General features: G+C 43.6%; 1 pseudogene; it reads left to right on the forward strand.

Moving 5' to 3' along the window:
• Window positions 1–903: 903 nt before the first annotated feature.
• LOC125401467 (V-type proton ATPase subunit B, brain isoform pseudogene) lies at window positions 904–2,633 on the forward strand (annotated as a pseudogene).
• Window positions 2,634–10,719: the final 8,086 nt, after the last annotated feature.

Here is a 10,719-nt window from a genome sequence, read left to right on the forward strand (position 1 = left end):
GCCACGTTTTATTATGGGCTCAAGCTGGGGGTATGGAATTTGAACACGACAAGCAAGCTTGCTTATCTCCTGGAGTTTATCTTCTAGAGAATTGAGTCCTTTAATCAGTAATCGACTAACAAATAAACAACACAATTCCAGGCAGTGATAGGGCTGGGAAGAAATTCACATATGACAAAGGATACAGAGTAAAGGCAGCTGGAGCCTGAGGGGTCCGGGAAGTTCTCTCCTCAGCACCCCCTTTGTATTGGAGGCTAAAGGGCAAAATAAGGCAAGCTTGAGAAAACTTAAAGAAAAAAATAGTCGAAAGATCAAATGGAACTTAACTCCCTAAGGCAGAACTTAGCCTGAGTCAGGACAGTAAGGAGAAACAGAAAGAGCTTGGGAGGGTGTTGGAAGAGATGAAGCTCAAATGGCAGGGTAGACTCTATAACCCCCAGCTATGGCAAGGTGTTAAAGGTTCATTGTGAACACAGCAAAAGTCACTGAGCAAAACTAAACAAGAGGTGCTGTGTGATTGGCAGGGTGGATTGTGAAACGAGATGTAGTCTCAACTCTCTAAGCAGGCGGCCGAACCTTTCACGTTATTACTTCTGTGGTTCTAAGCCCTTGCCTCCACTAAGCCCTCAAGTGAGAGACAGATCATTTGCTCCAATAATACAACTCATATTTGCTTCTTTGTAGTACTAGAGAAGTAGGAATCCTTTTTGACTCTGTTTGGAAGTCAGACGGGTACAGAAGTTGAAGCAATGAGAAGCCATTGGCTACCATTCTTTCACCTCTCTCATGCAGTGGTTTAAAGCATTTTTATTCTTACATGAACTGAGAAGAAAACAAAAAGAGGACATATACTGGAAATCTTTAAAAAAGAGAGAGAGAGAGAGGCCAGTCGAGACGGAGGAGACAAGATGGCGTTGCGAGCGATGCGGGGAATCGTGAACGGGGCCGCGCCCGAGCTGCCTGTGCCCACCGGTGGACCGATGGCCGGAGCTCAGGAGCAGGCGCTGGCAGTGAGCCGAAACTACCTCTCCCAACCTCGTCTCACCTACAAGACTGTCTCAGGAGTGACCGGCCCACTAGTAATCTTAGATTACGTGAAGTTTCCCAGATATGCTGAGATTGTCCATTTGACCTTACTGGATGGCACAAAAAGAAGTGGGCAAGTTCTAAAAGTTAGTGGCTCCAAAGCAGTGGTTCAGGTATTTGAGGGGACATCAGGTATAGATGCCAAGAAAACATCCTGTGAGTTTACTGGGGATATTCTCCGGACACCAGTGTCAGAGGATATGCTTGGTCGGGTATTCAATGGATCAGGAAAACCCATTGACCGAGGTCCTGTGGTGCTGGCTGAAGACTTCCTTGACATCATGGGTCAGCCAATCAACCCTCAGTGTCGGATCTACCCAGAGGAGATGATTCAGACGGGCATTTCTGCCATTGATGGCATGAACAGTATTGCTAGGGGACAGAAAATTCCCATTTTTTTTTCTGCTGCTGGATTGCCGCACAATGAGATTGCTGCTCAGATCTGTCGCCAGGCTGGTTTGGTAAAGAAATCCAAAGATGTAGTGGGCTACAGTGAAGAAAATTTTGCCATTGTGTTCGCTGCTATGGGGGTAAACATGGAAACAGCCCGGTTCTTCAAATCTGACTTTGAAGAAAATGGCTCAATAGACAATGTCTGCCTCTTTTTGAACTTGGCTAACGACCCAACCATTGAGAGAATCATCACTCCCCGCCTGGCTCTGACACCGCTGAGTTTCTGGCTGACCAGTGTGAGAAGCATGTCCTGGTCATTCTGACAGATATGAGCTCTTACGCTGAACCGCTTCGAGAGGTTTCAGCAGCCACGGAAGAGGTTCCTGATCGGCGAGGTTTCCCAGGCTACAGGTACACTGACTTAGCCACGATCTATGAACATGCTGGGAGAGTGGAAGGTAGAAATGGCTCCATTACTCAAATCCCTATTCTCACCATGCCCAATGATGATATCACTCATCCCATCCCTGACTTGACTGGGTATATTACTGAGGGGCAGATCTATGTGGACAGGCAGCTGGACAACAGACAGATTTACCCACCTATCATGTGCTGCCCTCGTTTTCTCGGTTGATGAAATCGGCTATTGGAGAAGGGATGACCAGAAAGGACCATGCTGGAGTCTCTAACCAGCTGTATGCATGCTACGCTATTGGCAAGGATGTGCAAGCCACAAAAGCTGCGGTAAGAGAAGAAGCGCTGACCTCAGATGACCTTCTTTACTTGGAATTTCTGCAGAAATTTGAGAAAAACTTCATTTCTCAGGGTCCCCATGAAAACCGCACCGTCTATGAGACTTTGGACATTGGCTGGCAGTTGTTTTGAATCTTCCCCAAAGAAATGCTGAAGAGAATCCCTCAGAGCACCCTGAGCGAATTTTACCCTCGAGATTCTACAAAGCACTAGCTACTGCTGCTCGTGTGGCCTCATTGGCGTGACCCTCTTGTGAAGTACTGGTTCTGTTTCCTGATTCCTTTTGCACTCCTCTGCCCCCACCTTGTGCGGGAGTTTACTTACCTGTTACTCTGTAATTAGAAACAAAGGCTAGGTAACTACTGTGCCAGTGTTGCAAGGTTTAAACTGCTATCAGAATGGAAGATTTCCGCCTGGAAAACCTTATCCTCAGCGTGTTCTTTAAAGGAGCTGAGGGGTGGCATGAAGTTTGTTCTGATGTATGTATTTGTACATAGTGGAGCGCTAGTTGCTAATAATGTCTTGTTTGGGTCTCCCAAACCCTACCTCTCAACTCCCTTAAGAGTACCACTGTTTTGAAGTTAAAATGCTTCCGTCAAATTGAGGGGCAAGGTGGAGATTGGAAGAATTCTCCGTTCAGAAAAACCATGAGGCTCTTGACTGAGCCTTCCCTCTAGAGTGCTGGTGGGTCTGTGGGTCTGTCCTCTGCTCTGCAGATGGGTCTTACTGTCCGCTTGTGCTTTCTTATGAGACGAGTTTCTTTCTGCCACTGCTATGAGTTGGAATTCCTGTGTGGCATCCTTTTTTGTGGCTCACCCAGACTCATGCAACATTGCGCAGTTGGTACCACGCTGGCAGTGGTGACATGTCTTGTGCTGGTAATTCCCACTGGGCTACAGTCAAAGAATTGAGACTTAGAAAAAGCTGGGGTATGGATCAGAGAAAGCCTCATCCTGTGTTTATGGTGGTTCAGGTCTCTGTTACCTCCTAGATCCTGGGGTAGGGTGTGCAAATGGTGATGAACTGCCCTTGGGTTTGCTGTTATTTTCAACTCATGTTCAATCCCCAGGCTCTCTGACCCAGCTCCTCCTTTCTTTCATTCCTGTTCCTTCCTGGTGTGAACCGTTAGCTATAGTCTGTGCACCTCTGCCATGTCTGCTGTTGAGTCTCTGTGCTGTGTGTTCTCAGGTACAGCAGTAACTTCCCCATTCTGTGCATTCCATCTTCCAGTTGTTGTTCTCTGAGGGGATGGTAGTCAGCATGATTATATTTTAATGTAGATCTTGTCATAAATGGAAATAAATAAATAAATGCTAAATTAAATGGAGAGAGAGAGAGAGAGAGAGAGAGAGAGAGAGAGAGAGAGAGAGAGAGATATTGATTCAGGGAGCAAACTCTCAAGCAGATATCTCCCATGGCAAGAAATTTATAAGTGGGAACTGACAGTAAAAATAATGCCCAACTTAGAGTCGCTGGGAATGTCAAATGAAACAACCGAGAAAGCGCCCGGCATGGTAATTGGTTCTGTTAAGTACCCAGCTGACGAGGCAATCTTGATTCGCCACCACTCCCCTGCCCACTTCATTCACATTTTGTGAGATTTCCACTATGCTGTGTTGGCAGATGTCCAGACATTGATCCCGTACAGAAACTGAAGGCACTGTAGGGGTCTTAGTCGTGTTGTTTCCTTATTTCTCTGTAAGTCAGGTATCTATGACCTACCTTCTCCAGGCCAGTCAGATGGATATGGAACAAAGTTATTAATACAAAGTTTTATTCACAACCAGACTGCTAAGCCTAAGAGAGATCTTGTGCATTCCTGTTCTTCTAGTACCACTTCTACTCAAGGTACTTTGAAAGAATCTTAGCTCTATTTTTTTTTTTTGGTATGATTGCCTTTTTTTATTAATTAATTTCTTTGTTTATAAAAATTTCCACTTCCTCCTCTCCTCCCCATACCCTCCCATTCCCCCCACTCCCTCTCCTCCTCCCCCCAACTCCCTCCCCTCCTTCCTCTCCAGTCCTAAGAGCAGTCAGGGTTTCCTGCCCTGTGGGAAGTTCAAGTTCCTCCCCTCTCCCTCCAGGTCTAGGAAGGTGAGCATCTGTTAGCTCTATTTTTGAAGTTCAGTCTTGTCCCTCCCATCAACACTGTGGGCCCCTATGTGATACTGTGAACTTCTCTCCAGTTCTTCCCCCTGAGCTCCAGATGACCATTATCAGTTTTATTTTGCTACTGCAAAATAGACAGCAGTGAATACAAGATAAGCTTTCCTCCTTGGTTCCTTTAACACCATCTTTTTCTCCACTCAGTTGCATCTCCTGTGAGTGAACTAATAGGTGACAGGAGATGACAGCACGGACTTGCTTAGTCTGTAACCGAGATTGCAGAGAGGTTTCCTTTTGCTGAGGACACTTACACTAAGCTCATCCTCTTCCAAGAAGCAGGAATGTAAATCTTTCCAATCTACATACTCCATCCACTGTCCACTTGACAGACTAGACTGTCAAGGAAAGCAGGGCCAGCCACTTTCACCCAGCATCTGACTGACTGAGTGTGTGCCTTTGATTCCTGGATTGTTAGTACAAGTAAAGCAGATAGTGCAGGTCTTGGTTAGGGTTTCTATGACTGTGCAGAGATACCATGACCAAGGCAACTCTTATAAAGAAGAAAACATTTAATCAGGATGACTTACATTTTCAGAGGTTTAGTCCATTATCGTCATGGTTTGACAAGGTGGTGTGCAGGCAGACGTGGTGCGAGAGAAAGATCTGAGAGTCCTATATCTTGACTTGCAGGCAACAGGAAGTGGTCTGAGACATTGCGTATATCTTGAGCATAAGAGACCTCAAAGCCTTCCCCCACAGTGACACACTTCCTCCAACAAAGTCACACTTACCACTGCAAAGCCACACCTGCTAGTAGTGCCACTCCCAATGAACTTAGGGTGGTCAATTATATTCAAATACCACACTGTGTTTCACTAAAATTGACTTATATTTAAATTAATATTTGATATATTAGATGAGCTACAATTACCTCCCTTGAAATCTAAGATATTATAAATAATAATTAAAGCTCGTTTTGACTACTGGTTTTATTCCTGGCCCCTCGAACTTCCCAAAGTTAGTCCAATTCATCAGATCAACGTAAGGGTACCATGCATAGCTTCTAAACTGTCAGCAAATAATTCATTACAGTGTGAACAGCAGCACATCCTGATGGAGCTACTTGGGAGGGTGTCCTTTCAGGGCTGTTTGCTATGCAGCTGATCATAATGGAGGGAGTCTTTAGCAGTGAGTGTATTACCTCCGTAATGGAGTGCATGCTGCATGCTGGACACAGTGCTTTACACAGCTACTGTCGTTGGGTCATCACGTCTCACAGTCCTCTCCACATATGCATCTGCTGCACTTTTTTCAAACTTTCCACTGTGCGGCTATTTCACGGTTTTGTTTTTTCTCATCTTTTATCTTAAATCATTTCTGAATTGTCACTATTGTAAATGATACATTCACAAATGTTTTGTTATGTGCTACATCAGGTTTTATGTGCTTTCTTAGATGACTAAAACAAAAATCACTGCCCTTCGCTTTGTGTCCACCTAGCTTAGTCTACCATAATGTCTGACTTGTAAGCAGCCTCAGGGGACTCTTTGAAGATGTACTTAAATGGCTCTAGCTCAGCAAACTTCTCTTGTCTTCGTTTTACTGGCTAGAAAGTCAATGTAGACTCTAAGTTAATGGGAATCTCCACTCCTGCATCAAAGTTCTTAATTCTAGAAAAGGCAGAAAAACACATCCAACTTCAATCACCATTCCTTTCTTAATTTTTTTATTTAAAATGTTCTTTTTTATTTTATATTCCAGCTACAGTTCCCTCCTCTCGCTCCTCTTCCTGCCCCCTCCCCACTTTCCTTCAGCCCAATTTCCTATTCACTCCTCAGAAAGGTTAAGGCCTTCCATGGGGAATCAACAAAGTCCTGTATATCAAGATTTGAGGCAGGACCAAGGCCCTCCTCCCTGTACCATGGCTAAGCAGGGCATCCCTTCTTAGGGAATGATCTCAAAAAAGCCAGTTCAAGCACTGAGAATAAATCCTGGTCCCACTGCAAGTGGACCCACAGACTGCTCAAGCCACAGAACTGTCACCCACATTTAGAAGGCCCAGTTCAGTCCTATGCAGCTATCAGTCCAGAGTCAGTAAGCTCCCACTAGCTCGGGTCAGCTGTCTCTGTGGGTTTCCCTGTCATAACCTTGACCCCTTTGCTCATGTAATCCCTCCTCTCTCTCTTCGACTGGACTCCAGGATATCGTCCCAATGCTTAGCTGTGGATCTCTGCATCTGCTTCCATCAGTTACAGGATGAAGGTTCTATGATGATAGTTAGGATGGTCATCAATCTGTCAATCACCATTCTTAAAATACACAGAAAACAGAATGTAAAATATCTCCAATACATACCACTTTCCTATCAATAATTAGAACCATGCCTTTTAAAATTTTTCTCTCATATATTACATATTGACTGTAGTTTGCCCTCTCTCATCTCTCTCCAGTCTCTCTCCAACACCTCCCCTTTTTCCGTCTCCCCACAGATCCACCCTCTTTCCATCTCTCCACAGAAAAGAGCAGGCCTCCCAGGGAAATCAATCAAACATAGACATTGCATGCAAGTATAAGGCCAGGCACATACCACCACATTAACGCAGGACAAGGCAACCCAATAGAAAAAAATGTGTCCCCTAAGTAGGCAAAAGAGTGAGTAACTGCCCCCACTCCCACTTAAAGAAATTCTACAAGAACACCAAGTTACTCATCCATAACATATACGCAGAGGACCCAGATCAGACCTATACAGGCTCCCTGATTTCTGTTAGTCCCCATGAGTCCAGCTCAATTTATTCTATTCACCTTGTTCTCCTGGCATCCCTGATCCCTCTGGTTCCTAGCCTTCCTCTGCACGACTCCCCAAGCTCTGCCTAATGTTTGTGGGACTCTGCATCTGCTCCTATCAGTTGCTGGATGAAGTCTCTCTGGTGTCTTTAATGAAGATTCCACAGACCCAAAGAGGCTAAGTAATAAGGAAGGCAGAAGGGGGGCACACAAGGTTCTCCCTGGGAAGGGTAAATAGATGAGATTTTGTGGGTGGACTGAAGACAGGGGGGGTTGGGAACAGGAGGGATAGGGATAAATACTGAGTCAAACGACTGGAACGGGGGGTGGCACTTCAGGGGCAAGGTGGAAACCTAGTGCAATGGAAACTCCATGGAATTTACGAGAGTAACCCCAGCAAAGACTCCCAGTAAGGGGTGACACAGAGCCCAAACCAACCATCTGTAACCAGGCAAGACTCAAGTGGAGGGATTGGGACACCAATCCAGCCTCAAAACCTTCAACCTACTGTGTGCCCTGCCTGCAGAGCATGCTGGACCAGAACCTAGCAAAGCCATGGGTTTTTCCAGCCAATCAAACTCAGCATTTCATTTTCTGTAGTTCAAAAGTCTCCCTGACAGAGGGAAAATGATTGTTGCCTTCTGAATAGACACTAATGACTCATGTGCAATGCTTGTCTTCTCCACTGCTCCTGTCGTTTCCCTCAACTTCATCCCCTCCCAGCACAGGCACACAAGACCAAACACTGACTAATGAATTATTTCTCACGGGAAAGATAGTTAATTTCTCTGACCCTCATGCGTCACAATCCAATGCATCACCCTGGATGAGGAAGCAGACCTGTGGAGAGGAAACCACAAACAAGGCAAATCAATGCAAAGTCCTGTGATCCGAGGCTAAGTTCACTTTTAATGGAATAAAAAAGCACTCCAGGGATTTAGCTATCATCCCACAACTGCATGCCTCCGTGCCCTCAAATGTAATTAGAGCAAAATAATACACATGCTTGGATGTTGTCTATAAGCGGCCCTGAAAGCTGGGCAGGGGATGCAAAAAGACTGTCAAGCACCGAGAATAAAAATAGCAGAAACAAAGTGCAACATTGATGAAAGGAAAATATAGCCTTTTGGTTTTGTTTCTCATTATAGTTTACTTCTGTCACTACCTTAACTAATTACCAGACATCAATCATCCTTTCCCTGGATAGTTTTGTCATCAATGAGCTCACTCCTGGAGGGCTCTGGACCGTTAAAATCGGAGGGGTCATTCCCTGTTTTAGTCCTTACCAGGGTTTCAGTCTGAATTCCTGTTTAGGGACCCATCACGGTGCTCGTGTGGGTAGGGGGGCTAATGGGAAAGCACTGAAGGCTGGGTCTTTACTGGGCACATGTTCTTTCTAGGTGTGTAATTGCATTGTGTGCAAAAGTTTCCCTATTGCTGTAGGTCCTGATGTCTTCTTGGCTGTGGCTAGCTGCAACCTTCAATGAAAATCTTTTCTCTAAAAGACTTAGTTCCTTTTTCCTTGCATTCCAAAGGACCTCCCTTGAAAAGTTGTAAAATGTCAACACAATTTCATAAGATCTTTAAACATTCAGAATCTACTCATTAGCATGGAGTTCTGTGCTTGTTTTCCACGTCAGTTATTTGCTTCTGTCAGTGTTTCTGGGCCAAATGTAAGTCAGGTTAAAAGGCAGAAGAGCACCTGCTGAAGCATACATGTAGTGTGTCATCGAAAGGGGTGTGGCTATTGCCTAGTGGATAAGGTGACTTCTTCATACATGACTATTTTTTGAAAAGTTCTTTCAAAGCTCAGCAGTAGAATTCCCAAAAGTTCTCAGTCGTACCCACTGGTGACTCCACCAGGCTCCAGTGGTCACACAGATGGCCCTGATTAAATTAAATGGATCAAAAAACCAAATCAAAAGCCATGACAACTGGAAAGTGATAGGTCAGGAGGATACAGGGTTGATAGGGATGGGAAGAGACATCTTGAAAAATGCATGAAATTGTCAAAATGATTTAAAAAATAACCTGTTCTGATTGATTCCTCAGATCAGTTAGGATTCTTACGGGGCCAGGAGGTTGGGTTAAATGAACATCTTAGGAAAATACTGTTCTGAATCTTTTCAAAGCTTTAATTGTTCTTAAAGTACAAAGAGGAGGAGGAAAAGGCCAGGCATATTAGGCTAATGGGAGCTAGAGAAATGGCAATGTAAAAGACTGTAAACAAGAGAGAATACTTTGTGGAAATGGGATGAGTTAAATGTTCCTGTTTCAAAGAAAAATGAGGAAATGGTGGGGGAGAGGAAGGACTAGTCCACTAACTTAGAGGATTTAACTTATAGTTCTACTTGTATAATACTCAAGTAATAAAGAATTTAATTAATGGGGTCATTTTTCTTAACACATGGAATCAACAAAAGGAAGTAATCAATAAAATGAAAAGAAAATGTACAAAATGGTAGGGGATATTTGCAAACCACATTATCAGGAAGAAAGTATATTGTCCAAAACATTGATGGGTTTCTACAGCTTCTCAGTGAAAATGAAAATTAAGAGTCATTTCAGAAGCAAAAATTTCTTCAAACCTTTCAACCCTTTGGCCTATTTGGATAAGGATTGAAGTTTCCAAGCTGCCTGTTTTCACATGCATTTTTAATAAATTGCTCCTTATTATTTATATAATTAAAGAAGAAACAGCTAACATCTAAAAATATCTGCATTTTTCTCAAAAGTGTCATCTTGTATGCTTTATTCCAGATGACTTTTCAGTAGACATTCTGAACATTTATGTCGGTGATACCTCAAACACCAGCACAGGGCTTGCTCACCACTCCCTGCCTCATAGCACCTGGGTACAACTATAGCTTTCTCTAGAGCTCTTTCTCCGCCTCTCCTTCCCACCATGATCCCTCTCACGTTTCCTAGTTTCTGTGGCTAATCCAGATTGTATATCGTATCTGAAGATTTGGAGCTATGAATCACAGATGAGAGGTACCATGTGGTTTTATCTTTCTGGGCCTGGGTTACCTTGCTCAATGCAATGTTTTCTAGGACCATCCATTTACCTGCATATTTTATTTTTCTTTAGACCTGAATATAATTCTATTGTGTAGATGCACCATATTTTCATTATCCATTCAACAGTTGAAGGACTTTTAGATTGTTTTCATTTCCTAGCTATTTTGAATTGAGCAGCAATGAGCATGACTGAGCAAGTATCTGAGGAGCAAGATATCAAGTTCTCTGGAATATGTCAAGGACTGGTATGGTCGGGTCATATGGTAGAACTATATTTAGCTTTTGAAAATTCATCACACCTCTTTCCAGAGTGGCTGTACCAGTTTGCAACTCCAACAGTGAACGAGGGTTTACTTTTCTCTACAACCTTACCAGCATTTGGTGCTAATCGCTTCTTTGATCTTCACCATTCAGAATGGGTTAGGATGAAATCTCAAAGTAATTTAGTTTTAATGTCCCTAATGTGTAAGGATGTTGAACACTTTTCAAGATATTTATTACCAATTTTTATTTCTTCTTTTGAGAGCACTATGTTCGGATTTGTAGCCCTCTTTTGTTTTTAATGGGTTCATT

This window comes from Myodes glareolus, chromosome 4, assembly GCF_982192425.1.
Source record: "Myodes glareolus chromosome 4, mMyoGla1.1, whole genome shotgun sequence".
Taxonomy (NCBI): domain Eukaryota; kingdom Metazoa; phylum Chordata; class Mammalia; order Rodentia; family Cricetidae; genus Myodes; species Myodes glareolus.